The 15583-nt window shown below is 42.8% G+C and overlaps 1 protein-coding gene and 3 non-coding genes across 4 annotated transcripts in view; all 4 read right to left on the reverse strand.

The window, feature by feature from the left end:
- LOC142896435 (uncharacterized) overlaps positions 1-15583 on the reverse strand; it is a 393522-nt gene that overhangs the window by 65465 nt on the left and 312474 nt on the right. The gene's annotated exons all lie outside the window — the stretch shown is intronic.
- LOC142896512 (U4 spliceosomal RNA) lies at positions 13441-13581 on the reverse strand. The gene has a single exon (XR_012928365.1). It is a non-coding gene; the product is annotated as a U4 spliceosomal RNA (small nuclear RNA).
- Positions 14161-14301, reverse strand: LOC142896514 (U4 spliceosomal RNA). The gene has a single exon (XR_012928367.1). It is a non-coding gene; the product is annotated as a U4 spliceosomal RNA (small nuclear RNA).
- LOC142896513 (U4 spliceosomal RNA) lies at positions 15187-15327 on the reverse strand. Its single transcript, XR_012928366.1, has one exon. It is a non-coding gene; the product is annotated as a U4 spliceosomal RNA (small nuclear RNA).

Raw genomic sequence — 15583 nt, forward strand, 5'->3', positions numbered from 1 at the left:
TTTCGGAGTATAAATAGAGAGAAAGCCTCAGTCGAGGAGACGAGGAAGTGGTTGTAGTGGGAGCAGAGAGAGAAAGACAGAGAATTTTTTTTTTACCGAGAATACATTGACAAGAGTTTTGTTCGTTGACGAAGTACTTCGTCAAGTAATTTCTGAGTCATATGACGAAGAGGAATATTCGCACTCTGACGATGAGCGCGTGCTTCGCCTCACCGTGGCCGGGGTGTAGTGGGAGTAATCGACGAATGAGGATGAGGGGACGTGGTGGGGGAAGCAGGAGCGCTCAAAACGCCGCTAATGCTGACGGAGGGCGCAGTGAGTTAGTGATCAACGTGGTGGAAGCTGTGGGAGGAAACGCCCAGCCAGTGCCGGTGGAGGCAGCAGGGAGGTTCATTGGTCACCCTGTAAATTACAGTGATGATGGCTGGGTCTGTTTGAGATATGTGGAAAATTATCAAAAGTGGATTAAACATTTTGATGAGCCTGTGGGGTATTGTGGAGATGTCAGGGATCTGACACACAGACCCCTGACATCTGACATAATACAAAAACAAACCAACAAAAAGTTTGGGTTTACTGAAGATTTTTCTCAATTACAGTATGGCTTTATCTCGAACCAATTTCAAGTCACAGCCATTTGAAAACTTGATATCAAAATTGAATATTTTCTTGAAAAAATGGTAAAGGGTTAAAGGACTTGAATCTCGCTAAACGCTAAATTAAACTTTGTAGTATTGACAAGAGTACAGATAAGGAGTATCGGTATCAATAAAATCCGATATCCGAAATACATCCCTATTCCAGACACACTTTTTAAAAATGTATTTGGACTTTTTTGTTGTTGTTGTTTTAGAAGGTTTAACACATTTTTTTTTTTTTTTTTTTTTTACCAGAGATTATTGTGGTTCGATTATGATGCCTATATTTTTTTATTGCACTGTACACATAGTGGTAGTGCTATAGTTCTTGACCCATTCCAGTCCTAACAATGCATAGTCGTGATCTCCAAACTAGAGTTGCAAACTGAGAGTTTCACTCCCCCTCTTTTTCTAACTTTTAATCTTTAATGTTTGTTTCCATACCTCCCCAAAACCCGTGCTGTTGGCTTTACTCATGTAACAACAGACCCCATTTTTAGCTGGTTTCTAACAAGTGGGGGGAACAGAACAGATGAGGCACGACATGCGGGGGCACAACACAGCAGAGCCTGTGCTTTAATAAACTCACACCTGATGCCCCGACCTGAAATCTTGTACCTTAAATTAAATCTCCTGGCCGTGCTTGGGCTGACAAAACACACCTGTGTCTGCCGTCATATTTCGCTGTCAGTCATTTGTCACAGAGCCTCCTGGCAGAGCCACAAGTCAACACAGAGTTCAGTTTGTGTTTGTTTATTTATCTGTTTAGCTGATCGTAATAGCATTTGTCAAGACTGTGTGAGTCACGCAGTGATTTTTACTGCAGCTGTTCTACTGTTAGTCTTGATTAAAGAAACACACATGTAAAATATAATAACAATAACAATAACAATAATAATAATAAGTCCTAGCAGGCACTTTACAGAAGTAATTTACAATAAAAAAAAAGATTACTTGCACATTACTTGCACACAGGCCTTTTTAAATCCCCGATAGCAGCCCCTGGTCCATCTATGCCCTTCTATTTTCCTCCTTTATATTTATTGACTCATTTTTTGTTGTTGTTTTAAATGATGTGTTATTGTTGTTGTTATTATAACTGTATTTTCTTATCCCTGACTATGCACTTTGTAACTATGTTAAGAAAGGTGCAATACAAATAAAGTTTATTATTATTATTATTATTAGTATTATTATTATTATTATTATTACTATTATTATCAATAATAATTACTGTTTAACTGTGGTGCTTTCACATCTGGATTGACTGAAGACAGCGTTCTGAAACAACGCAACCTTTCACCTCTGACTCACACATGACAATCACAATGTGACACGGGACAAAATAACGAGGCCAGGATCAACTAGAAGACCTTGTCTTCTGTCAGAATGCTTGGAACAGGTCGAGCCAATGGAACAAACAGCCTTTGATAAGTTCTGTCTGGCAACAGGCGCAGCCTTGCTTGTCACTTTGGATGATAGGATTTTTTTATTTTTTTTTTAGTATTCCTTCTACTGGCGTTCACAGCCGCTGCTCTCTTTCAATCATTCACTAGTGATTTTCTACAATTTTTCCGCGAGTGGCGTCCAGCATCTGGGAAATGTGTTCATTTGTCCAAATGTCAGTGAGATGATTCATGTCGATGCTGTTGCAGTTGTCAGTCCTGGGAAGCTGAGATACAAGACTGCAAACCTCACGCGCCAGGCGCTAACTCCAGGCAGTGAGGAAATCCCTGCAAGAAAAGAGCATTTTGGCCCACTTTGCCATCCCGCAGTGTGAGCACAAGACAACCCAAGGGAGGTATGCAAATTGCTTCCCAACAAATCCTTTGTTTCCGAACAAAGCAAAACAGTGCCGGTGTAAAAACATTTTTTTATTTATTTTTTTTCTCGGTTTGTTCAAAGTTCGAAAAATGGAATGTCAAATCGCTTTGATTATCGAAATTTTATTCATTCGCAGGGGAAATTCGTTCAGGAAGTCAAACTGTGATGTGTAGTTAATCACCATTACATTCTATATAGTATTAGTATAGTATTATATAGTTTGGCCAAGTGATGCAGCCATAGCTCATGTTCTTTTGGGACTTGTGCGCAGGACTTCTCACGTCATTGGAAAATAGAACAAATAGTGTTTATTGTAGTGTTTTCACGTAGCATCATCAAAACCGGTAGTCGCCATGTTGGAGATACTCGCACTGCAACTAGACTGTGTTTGTAGCAACACAACCAGATTATTGTTGCACAAAATGGTAAATTATTGCAGTGTTTTTGGCTGCAATAACCGGTTATTGAGCAACATCTGAAAAGACTTTAGACGACCAAAAGCCATCATAAATTAAGGAGAGGGGTGCAAAAAAAACTGTACGAAGAACAAAATCTATGATTTTATTGACACAAATATGACTGTCAACAAGTTTAACAATCCGAAATAGTGATTGTATGTGAGTGGAGATGTTCCCTTTACTTCATCACATAAAAAATACCTACTGATGCTTTTCTGTCCATTTTTAACTCTTTATCAAGCACTTGATGAGCTTCGGCCGACATGCCATCAATTCGCTGATGTATGGGCTTGGAGAAAAATACAAGGTAGTTCACTATATCTGGATATGAAATTGAAAGTAGAACTGCCGCTGGGTGATCTTTCCAAGACAAGGGGGCTAGCTTGTATGGATCTTTACCTCTTAATAACCGTAATATTTCATTATATCACTGTCGTCCCACTGATCGAGTCCTTCGCTGTATGTTTTTGCAGCTTCCACACGTTCCTCTTGGCTTTCCTGTAGTTTTGACATTTTAAATTCCACCAAAAATGGACATTCAATGTGCCGTTCATTGTATTGTTTGCACATGAGTATTGCCAATATGGCCGCACATCCGGGTAACTGGCAAAATTATTATTGGTGTTTCTTTCATTCTCAGTAATTGTAATTATTTATCCTTGTCATTATTCATGTATTTTGACAACACTAGCGGTGGACGGGATCTAGCTGCTATAGAAAGAGCTCTGCTTGATGTCTCCTTTCAGACTAGTTTCATATGTAGGGAACCCACGCTGAATAATATATATACATGGCAGGTTATTTATTTAGGTACTTTAGAGACGAGTGTGCGCATTGGTGGAGACATGCAGAGAAAATGTGTTCAGTGCCAACGTTGAGTCGTGTCGTGCTACCCGAAGCGTGAATGACTTACACTTAAAGTAACAGCGCAGTTAACTAAAAAACGGCTGCAGACGGCTAGCCTCAGAAAAAGCCAATATCAGCAGTGCATTCTGGCAAAAAATAGTCGATGACAGCTAAGATGTGCTCATCATGTGTCTTTCTGATCTCATGAGCACTTGCTACCAACAGTGGCTGAAACAGATTAGCTTTATTGTTTGAAAAAAATAAAAATCATAGCGATCTTTTTTTGTTTGTTTGTTTTTTTAAGTTTTTAAAGTGTAATTAAGTCTTGAAGTCACTGTGTCCCATCCGCATCCACGATAAAAAAAACAAAAAAACAAGGAGTTGCACCATTGGGCCGGCGGGCGGGCGAGCGGGGAGGCGGGGGGGGGGGTTAACATTTGGTCAAATTGTCATTTTTTTTTATCACACCAAAGCTCAGCCTGAAGTTTTACTTTTGATGGAAGTGACTGTATTGGACCACTTGTTAAAAAATCACGCAGGCCGGAGAGCAGGCAATAATCTTGTCAAAGAAATCCAATTAAAAGTACCTTGTCAAGAGGAAACAGGGGAGACTGGGAGCTCTTAGAAAAACCTATTTCTGAGAGCCGCAGGCAGCCTGGGGGTTACCGGGGCCTGGCTTCTCATAGTTTCGAAGATCCGGGGTTCCCTTTTCCCTTTCAATACACGTGTATGTGCGTGCCAAACACAGCTCACTGATTCTCAGCACCATTTGTTTCCTGCAGGACGTTGGCGATGATCGAAAAAGGAATTGCTTGGGGTACTTTTACTTCTCAGGCAACTACGAGTAGCGAGGCTAAAAAATAACCAATTACCTCTATTGTATCAGCTATGCCGCTGACAGAAAGAAAGCTGTGCCATTCAAGCTGAGGGATCTAGTGACCTCTTTGGTTATGGTCAGCAGTTACACAAATTATGCAGAGAAAAACATGTAACACACTGAAGCAGATTTTTCCGAGACACACTGATGAAAATTCACTTAACAAACCTATACAGTGTGTAAGTAAAGAATTTGGCTAGAAAACTGTACAGCTGTCATACTAAAAAACTTTACAGCTGTTATATTTAGAAGAAGACCACAGAAAAGCGGCAAAACAGTTAGACCTCGCTTATCTTCTGTCTTTCATTTTCAACCAAAGAAGGATTTTTTTTTTCTTTCTCAAAAGCGAACTTGTTATCGATGTGGCTGTTGCGTCATGAAACACAATGTGGCTATTCATCGTTCGGGTCAAGGAATACAAGGATTGCCAGAGAGCAGCACTTTAAAAAAAAATCACAGCAGGAAGAAAAGGATCCTTACAAAGGACCCAATGAAAATGCAAGGGGGGATGGAAGGCTGAAATGATGCTTTTTGCAACTAGATTATGAAAGATACACACGCACACACACACACACAGACACACATATTGTGATGCATAAAACAACCTTGAGTGTTAAACATCAGATCATAGCCAATTGGAAGTGGGAACTAAAAAGCAAACTAAAGCAATGATGGACTTATTATTTACATTCATCACATACATCAGACTGCTCAGGATAAGTGAGGTTCAATGTGTGGAGTGGTTACATTTTCAGCGGCTGAACATGTGCAGTTTCAGTTAGCATTGCTTCATTTTAGCATGTGTCATTTATAAAAACTAAAATTTCAGGAAATCATCAGGCTAATTGGCTGGAACAAAGCGATTAGGACCGGAGATGCTTTTGGCCCAGAACCGGCAGAAGTGTGAATGTGAATAAAATTACAAACTGTGGCCAAACATGCTGATCATCTTTGTAGTTTAACAGATCAAGCAAGCAGCTTTTGTGCTTCCTTGCCTGTGCAATCCTATTTCAGATCTTTATTTCTTGCCCTCCTCCTTGGGTCTGGCCTTGACGTGGCGTGGGGGCAACCGTTGCACGGTGGAACGCACCATGCAACGCACCAATGACCCTTGGTGGGCTGGTCTCCAGGGTAGGTTCCAGACAAACAAAGACCCCAGCGTGTCGGTACGCAACATGATAACGGACCCCAGCCTGCTCCCGACCACCCACCAACATGCCAAGATGACAGTAATTGTTGCCTATGCCCCCACTGATGTCGCTGATGAGGATGTGAAAGATGCCTTCTTCAACAAAATTCATCAGGCTGATGGCCAAGCCCCACCACACGACATCAACACCATCGTTACTGATGCCAGTGCCACTCTGTCCAGCAGTAAACGGCCCACTGGCTCACCTGTCGGAACCACTTTTTCTGATTGGTCCACAAACGACAATGGCAACCACCCTCTCCTCCTCTGCCACCACAACAACTTCTGCGTCACTGATACCTGGTTTCCTTGGAAACTCATTCATCACTGGCACCTTCCTGGTTCTGCCTAGATGTTGCCTAGAAGTCGTTTGTCACTAATTGCCGTGTGTCCAGAGGAGCGGAGCTTAGCAACACCGACCATCGTATGGTGGTGGCCCAGCTTAAGCTAAAGCTGCGAGCCAACAAACACACCAAGACTCTTTGAAAAGATGCTTTGCCTGAACTCCTCCCTACTAAGTGACCCCAACATCACCACAGATTTCAGTTGCTCCATTCACCGCACCCTTCAGGGCCAGGCTACTGACAAAGGCAGACCTCCAAGGAAAGTGTCATCCAGTCAGCTCACAATGTCCTTGGACGCCTACGATCCTCCCCGAAAAGCCTTGGATGTCAGAAAGGACACTCAACATCATCGACCGGCAGCATGAGGCCCAGCTCCTTGGCAATGTGACGGAATATCAACGACTGAACCACCAGCAAAATGTGGCTATAGCTGAGGACAGGGAGAAGTTTTGGGAGCAGAAACTAAACACCTAGAGTCTGTGGCCAATAAGAACAACATGAGCTGTGTCTTCAGTCTGCTGCAACAAGCCCGTAATGGCCCACGCATCAAGACAGCCCTGGTGAAAGACTCTGATGGCAACCTTCTAACAACCAAAGTCAACTGACTCGAACACTGGAAAGAGCAGTTCAGCCTCTTTCTGCAGCACAGTACCACCCCAGCTCATCCCACCATCTCAATGGCTGCAAACACTGCACCGAGCACCTAGCAACGCCTGCAGTACAGTACCTGTCACACCCGAGGAAATAAGAGCTGCTCTGAAAACACTTAACAACAGGAAAGCCCCTGGCATATGTGCAGTGACCGTAATCGGGCGGGGATAGCATCGTTGAGTGGCTTACCCACATATTCAATCAGGTGTGGGAGACACAGAGGCTTCCAAGCAACTGGACCAGAGGAGTCATCCTACCCTTCTGGAAACGTAATGGTGACAGGCTCGTCTGCGGCAACCACAGAGGCATCGCCCTTCTTTACCTGCAAGCTCTTTACCAGGATCTTGCTCACTCGTGCTCTCCCAGCCATCATGGATTTATGCCTAACCAATCCACAACAGACTACATCTCTGCCATTCATCTGCTGATAGAGAAGACCTATGAATTTCACAAAGACCGCCATCTGTACATCGGTTCATAGATCTGAAGTCTGCGTTTGACACCGCCTGCCATACTTCACTGTGGAGTATCCTACAGGCCCTTGGAGCACCACCTAAGATTGTCACCCTGTTCAAGCTGCTTCACAGCAACGTAGAGAGCTGTGTCCGTATCAAAGGCAGAGACTCCAACTGGTTTCCCATCCCCAGTGGTGTTTGCCATGGCTGCGTTGGGTGCTCCCGACCTCTTTAACTGTATCATTGACCAACTGATGTCCAGGGTTTGTGAGCGGGTCCCTCAAGTGTCTTTCGGCAGCTACCACCTGACTGACCTGGAGTATGCCGATGACACCTTCTTGCTCGGCACATCCTACAGCCAGCTGAGAGACTCCCTGGGTATACACAGTGAAGAGGCAGACAAACTTGGCCTACAAGTGAGCTGGACAAAAACCAAGTTCATGCATGTCGGTGATGGACCGGATCCACCTCCCCTGCAGCTTGATAATGACATTGTAGAGCCTGTCAAGAACTTTGTGTATCTGGGATCCATAGTGACAGACAACGGGGACCTAAAACCAGAGATAACCCGCAGAAGAGCCCTGGCAGCATCAGCTCTGCAGTCTCTCTGGAAACCACTCTGGTGGCACCAGATCATCTTATGCAAAACGAAGCTTCAGATCTACAACTCAGCAGCACTCTCCATCCTACTTTATGTCTCAAATACATGGCTCTTAAACAAGATCGTGGCCGCAATATTAGATGGCTTTGATAGCAGGGCTCTCAGAGCCATTGAGAACATCATGTGGCCCCAGCGGGTTTCCGACGAAGTGCATAGAGCTCGCACGTGCCAGCCCAGAGCATCTTGCTTGGCTGCGCAACATTGCACCCGCTGGTTCGGTCATGTCCTCCACCTTCCTCCTGACCATCCGACGAGAACCATTCACCAGTTTGACGCGAAGGCCGTAGGCTGGAGACGACCACAAGGCAAGTCTCGCACCCGTTGGCTCAACATCATTGTGAGCAACCTCCAACAACACAGAGTTGCTATAGAGGATGCAGAGCAGCTGGCACAAGACCGCCTGCGCTGGAAAAAACTGGTTCATCTGGTCGGCTCAACGCAGAGGGATGGGACGCCCCCCTCTTCGCAAGAGCTCTAAGAGGAAGAAGATTTTTTTACCCTTCTTGAAAAGTGAAAGTTCCATCTGATAGGTTTTCAAGTTGTCGTGGCTTGTTTTACGTTCAACGTCCTGCTTTCAATTACACTTTGTGTAAACTGAACAGGACGCGGCTCTTGCAGTTTAAGATAACCTTCAAATTCCATTTCATCACGTCACATTTTTGCGACTCTTTGATTTTCCAAACATGACGGAAGGACCTTTCACGCCCTTTCAATGAAATAAGGGGAATGAAGAGTGATGGGGAGGAGGTCGACTATCTGCACCTAAAGGATTCTAGGAGTAATTGAAGCTGCAATATAATCACAATGCGGTGCCGTGTCAGGGTGTCACAGGCGCACAGCTAATTGGGGGCAACCCCCTTGAACGCCACACATTGATTACGTGGGAGACAGCGTTTGAGGCCTGGACCAAATTTAATTGGGTGTGTTGAGTAACTCAATAAGTTGTAAGGGTTTCCATTCATTCATGTAATCTTGAAATTTCTGGTTATCTAGCATGGAAAAAGTGGGACCAGCTCTTCTGATGAGCTCAGAGGGGGAGTACAGAAAGGTAATGCAAGGCGGATGTCCATAATTGGCCACATATCAAAGCATCTCTTGTGCATTTGCACCTGCTTTTTTTTTTTTTTTTTTTTTTTAATAGAATAGTCTGTGATGTCTCAGTCTTTGAAGGGGAGCCCGGTTTTCCATCCGGGTGACCAGTTGTAACTGGATCAGCTCGGAATCAAAACAAAAGACCTGCTGCAAAGCAGATTGCAAATAAGCTGAATGGAAGATCTGAGAGAAAGGAATGAAAGTAGTGTGATTAATTCGTTTTTTTTTTTAAATGCCTTCATCTGTAGTCTTAATGGTTACGTTTCATTTTTCAGTTATGATTCTTGGAGATCACAGGTAAAATTCAGAGCAGTGTGCTAACTAGAACAAAAAAAAAAACTGGTACATTATATTAGAGCTTGGATTTTATTCAAATAATGTAAAACTGGGGCACTATGAATTTCATTACTTTCCCATGGTGGAAATTAATCAAAAAAATATATTATTTTTTTGTATTACTATTAAAAAGGATATTACAAGGGGCCATTAATTAATCCTGAAAAAAAAAAGAAAACAGATTCAGCCAGTGAGCCCCCCCACACCCTGCCACCCCTGAGAAAAAGCAAAAAGATTGACAGTTTATACGTGTAATTGCAGCACATTACTTTGTGGTCTAATCAAATTGAAAACAAATGTTGTGTCAGAGTGATGTGCGAATTCTCTTAATCCAGGTGGTCCGTGTCCTGGTTTCTAAGGAGCTGTTCTACGATGAACTAAGATTCTCCATCGATGCACTATAAGGTAGTACGCCGGTGTTGCTGAATTCAAGCGTGACTGCACGGACTGCGAGGTGAGAATGATTTAGGATGACACGTGGGCGTCTCCCTCCACAACTGTCTCACCTAAAAAAATAAAATAAAATAAAAAAGTAGAAACCACTTCACAGGAGACAGAATATTCTCACACGTTTCTTCAAAGAGCTGAGAGACAGCGAGCGGATACGCTGGTTTCCATAGCAATTGTTGGCACTGTCACATGGTTACCTAGGAACTAGCGCTGCGACGCCGCGCAATTTATTTGTTTATGTTTGGCAAAGCTCCAGCTGTCGCTGACGTGGAAATGTGACTTCCTCACTCTTTTGTTTCAGAACTGTGGGTGAAATACAGAAAATAAAGGGGGGAGAAAAAAAAACGGGATTTTTGAAACACAGGAACTGCGGCACGGCCGCATCTCACGATATTTTTTTTTTTGGATGTAACGTAATACTGCTGGAGAACAACGCGGGTCGAACACGGGTCAAGAAGACCAGACGCGGCTCTATCACCACGTGAGCCCGCGCACCCGCTTCCGAGAGCGAATCATGTGGAACGAAAGCAAAAATAAAACACAAAGGCTGCCTCAAGTTAACAATTTTAAATATGAATCGCTCTTCAAAGCAAAAAAAAATTTTTTCAGACGCATTTACAGAAGGCGGGGAGTAATGACCACTCGTGTTTTATAAACAGTGCGTGAGCCGACTGCGAAGCCACCGGTAAATGCACCCGTTTCAACAAGTGCTACATGATGGCGGTGGGTGGGTTAAAGAGGGGGGAGAGAAAGCTTTAGAGTGTGTCTGGGAAAAAGTTGGAAATAAGACAATGAAGAGCACTTTCATCGGGGCGAGGGCATGGGAGAGTGTTTACAGAGGCTCGGCGCTCGTCTGCCTAATGAGAAGAGTGACTTGATTACCCTGCCATTGCCACGACTGTCTGAACTCCTCTTTCTAATCAGAGTGCGCTGCAATTACAGTTCCCTGTGGCATGGTCGGTGGTGTGATGAGGGGAGTGGTGGGGGGGGGGGCGAAGGTGCTGTCTGTTACTTTTGAAAAAAAACAAACAAAAAAAAAACTGCAGTATCAACCACAGGACACAATTGGGCACCGACAACTTCAGTGATGCAAGACTGTCAGCAGGATGCAGAAACATATTAACCACCATGTTTCCCCCCTCACTGATTCCACTGAATTGAATATATCAATAGAACGTCATGCCACACATAATGTAGACTAAAAACCAGACGTGCTGCATATTCCTCTGCGTTGCCCCTGTTTAATAGCGCATGTGTTGCTGTAGACTGCCCTCTGCTGTTCACAAACGTTCACAGCGTCATGACGAAACACGGACTTGACTTTTTCACATTATGATTTTGTTTGCTTTTCAAGTGAATAAAACACTTATCATAGCCGTAATAGACGGAGCTACATTTGTGCTCTCTGATAACAAAAAAGGCAGGATAACCATTAACCTTTTGAAAAATACATCACAAATATTAGGAAATCTAAGAAAACTACAGATGCACTATGCACTAGCGTCGCATACACATTGTAACTGTGCAATACTCGGATTTTTGTTTAAAACATTCCATAAATCGAAATTGGTCATTTTCTCTAAATTTAAAAGACCAGGCAGATGCAAATCTTAGTCAACACATGCCAGGATAATCCATTCACCAGACAGTGGTGACATATACAGAGCTGATAAATCGAACCTGTTATTTCAGAAACAGGGGTTGGGCTGCTCACCATTAAAGGCCACACTAATTTGTGCAGTTTTGTCAAACGGCTAAATGCTAAAAGTGTCAGGTGCTGCAGTATGGGGGTGTAATTGCTATGCAGACTGCAGCATTGTGTCCAGCAGGCCGCGCTCTCGTCTGTGATCTCAATAACCCTGCCTGCATTGTTGTTCCACCAGCTACACCATGCGCTGTCTTGAGTGAGCGTACGGCAACTTGCATGCACGCTAACTTACTGTGATTGTTTGTTTACAGATTTACGCTTCACTTTTTTCCCCCACATTATCAGAATCAGAAATGGCCGAAGCCGACTGTATTTCAAGTCGTCATGGTGGGGTATTAGACAATATTTTGAACGAGCAATAATTGCACCTCAGATAGACAGATTGTGACGGATCCACAGACCCCACGGGTATGGTTTCAAGGTGAGCGTGGTTTCAAGTGAAAAATAAAAACAACGCTGGCTCATTGTTTTAACCCCGTCCCCTGACAATAGGGTGTTTTCACAATGCGTCATCAAAACCGGAAGTCGCCATCTTGGAGATACTCGCACTGCAACTAGACTGTGTATGTAGCGGCACAACCAGATCATTGTCTCACAAAATTGTTAATTACTGCCGTGTATTTGGCTACAATAACTGGTCAGACCCAGAAAAACATCTGAAATACTTTGGACCACCAAAAGACATCATAAATTAGGGAGAGGGGTGCAAAAATTGTCGGAAGAACGGAGACGTTTGTGGCTGGCACAAAGTCAGTGATTTTATTAACACAAATATGACTGTTAACAAGTTCAACATAACTGATAAAGTGATTGTATGTCAGTGGAGATGTTCCCTTTACTTCATCACATTAAAAAAAACAACCTTACTGATGCTTTTCCGTCCATTTTAACTCTTTATCAAGCCCTTGATAAGCTTTGGCTGATTGATAACGATAGCGAATCATTATAATCAGGTGTGTTAGATTGGAGAAATATCTAAAACATGCAGGACAGTAGATCTCCAGAGGCAGGGTTGGTGACCACTGAGTAAGAGCATTGCTTACATTGGCTTTTATTACACACGTCATTGGTTAGCTGAGACTGTGCCGCTGTATCTCCCGCTGACCGAGTTCTTCTCTGTATAGTTTTGCGGCTTCCACACGTTCCTCTTGGTTTTCCTGTAGTTTTGACATTTTAAATCCCACCAAAAATGTACATTCAACGTGCTGTTCATTGCATTGTCTAAGAAAGTTTGAGTATCTCTATTATGGCCGCGCATCCGGGTAACTGACAACAATGTGACGTCGGTTAACACTCTCTACACTTTGCATATCACCACCAGATGGCAATGTGGACACACGTTACCCAGCCGGTGTTTCCATGAGACCCAGAATTGTGCAAAAATAAAATAGAAAAGCATTAATTCACTCAACTAATTTCAGACCAATTGTTGTTAAAACAGTATTATATAAAAATATTTTTTAAAAATATATGAATTATAAAAGAGCGAAAATGAAATACTACTTTCGAGTGAAGAAATGTTTGAAAACAGATATCAAGTTAGGTAGTAACATACCAGACGCTATCACCTAAAGTGACCTGTGATTGAAGCACAATCATGCACAGAAAATATGCGTCTGAAGAGCACTGAACAGTGAACAACCTCCTTTAGAGCACCCCTTTAAGTACTTCTTACCGCTGTAGGCAGACTGTCTCCATATTGCACTAATATCTAATTATCTGCCTTCACCCTAAGAAAACTGGCTCCAGCAGACCCCCCTGACCCTGAATAGGAATAAGCAGGTACAGAAGAATGAATGAATATAATTATCTGCTAATGAAGTCTCAAAGACCATTGGTAGGTCAGCTACTGGTTAAGCTCCGCTTCAGCAAACTCTAAGATACCACGATATTTACTTTACAATATTCGAGTCTCCTTGGAGACCGTCAAAAATTGCCAATGCCGACTATATTTCAAGTCGTCATGGCGGGGTATTGGGTAAAGTTTTCAACTAGCAATAATCGCGCCTCGGATAAACCTCATAGGCTACGATACTGCCACTGCGCAAAGCTACCGACAGGTGGTTTCCCCCAGGTTATCATGATGGACGCACAGACACCATTGTCACGGTTCCAAGTGTGGGTGTGGTTACAAGCGAGAAACGTAGTAAGTGTAATAATCGCAAAACATCCGGCAATATGAAGTGCTCGTTTAACGCTTTAACATTCAGGAAGGAAAATGTAGCGTCTGGGGAAGACAGAACCCTCCGGACACACCGCCTGCTTAAAACACGGCTGTAAAATATGTGCCGTATTCTGATGAAAAGTCATGACGTAGGCAGCGCGCTGCTACTTATTCGTCCTTCAAAATAAAACATCAAACACAATGCTACTCATTGAGCACGAAAACACCAGTGAACGATAAAGGGCGTGGAAGTTTCCCTGAGGAAACGTCGCAAACTGCGTAACGTCAATGTGTGGCCTCGTCAAAACAAAAACAAAATAAATCAAACACTACAGACAACGAATTACGACCGATTAATTTAATCAAGTCCACATAGTACTTATCGATAAAACCGCAGAGCTACCAGTCGATAACATGAAATAACCACCAGTAAGCTGTCATTTTCATTATATTTCACAATTTGCGGGTCTCCTTAGGGACCGTCAAAAATTGCCAATGCCGACTATATTTCAAGTCGTCATGGCGGGGTATTGGGTAAAGTTTTCAACTAGCAATAATCGCGCCTCGGATAAACCTCATAGGCTACGATACTGCCACTGCGCAAAGCTAAATTCTAAACGTTGTCCCAAAACTATTGTGGCTGGTCCACAGACCGCACGGTTACGGTTTCACGGTGGGTGTGGGTCCAAGTGAAGACAGACGCGCAACACCGTCTACAGTTTTGTTTTGTTTGTTTGTTTTTGTCATTTTTATGGGAGTAGTTATGTGAAAACCTGTGTGTTACCACGTAAAACGCATATCAAATCATTAACAGTGGAGTAACTTATCCACGAAAAAATAAGTACTACACAGAAAGTTTGCATGCGGAAATGACGTAATCAGGTACGCCAATGTGTGAGGTTCGGGAAGAAACAAACTCCCACAATTTGTTCCGGCCATTTTAATATGAAATCCGAACAACTGCCTGACGACTTTTTATTTAGAATAACATTTTCCAAATAAAATCTGCACAACACATGTATTCAATGTTAAATAGCATACAGTCAGATTATTATTTGTATTTAATAGAAAAATGTCATCGTGGACCTATAATGTTTGGATTTGAGGACCCATGCGTTATACTTTGCATATCACCACCAGATGGCAATGTGAGCACACGTTATCTAACCGGTGTTTTTCACACACAAAATGTCCTTATAGATAATAATGTAAAAAATAAATAAATAAAAAAACTCGCCGTAGCGGACTCTATTTCTACTAACAATAGTGCCACGAGAAGTAGGCACCCTTGCTGCGGAATGAACTGTGGGTGCGGTTTCGAGTGAGATATATAGGATTTATTATTTTAGGTTTTTTTGTATTATAACCGATACTATTTGCATCTAACACGTTGGCACAAAAACTGCTCACGTACACACAAACATCAGTTGAGATTTGACTGTTAAAAGAATAAGTTTTCTAGATGGTCTTGACTTCATTTAACATCTAATCAGTCTCCTTGGAGACCGTCAAAAATTGCCAATGCCGACTATATTTCAAGTCGTCATGGCGGGGTATTGGGTAAAGTTTTCAACTAGCAATAATCGCGCCTCGGATAAACCTCATAGGCTACGATACTGCCACTGCGCAAAGCTGATTTGTATTACCGCGACACAGAGGACTTATACTGAGGCACACCGTGTTGACTTACGGTGTTTTACTGGGGTTGCTGTCTTTGGAACTCAATGTTCCATATGAACTGCTCATCATTATCAAACGTCTATATAACGTGCTGTCTTGAAATTCCTCTCTTTTGCCGAGTTTTATTTTAAGAATGTGCTAGCATTAGCCGTTAACACTGTTGGCGCAATGCATCATGGGAACACCAATGTAATATACATTGCTGTTGCG

Source organism: Nelusetta ayraudi, unplaced genomic scaffold (genome assembly GCF_046127955.1).
Source record: "Nelusetta ayraudi isolate G7.1 ecotype Tasmania unplaced genomic scaffold, CSIRO-AGI_Nayr_v1 ptg000053l, whole genome shotgun sequence".
In the NCBI taxonomy this organism is placed as follows: Eukaryota; Metazoa; Chordata; class Actinopteri; order Tetraodontiformes; family Monacanthidae; genus Nelusetta; species Nelusetta ayraudi.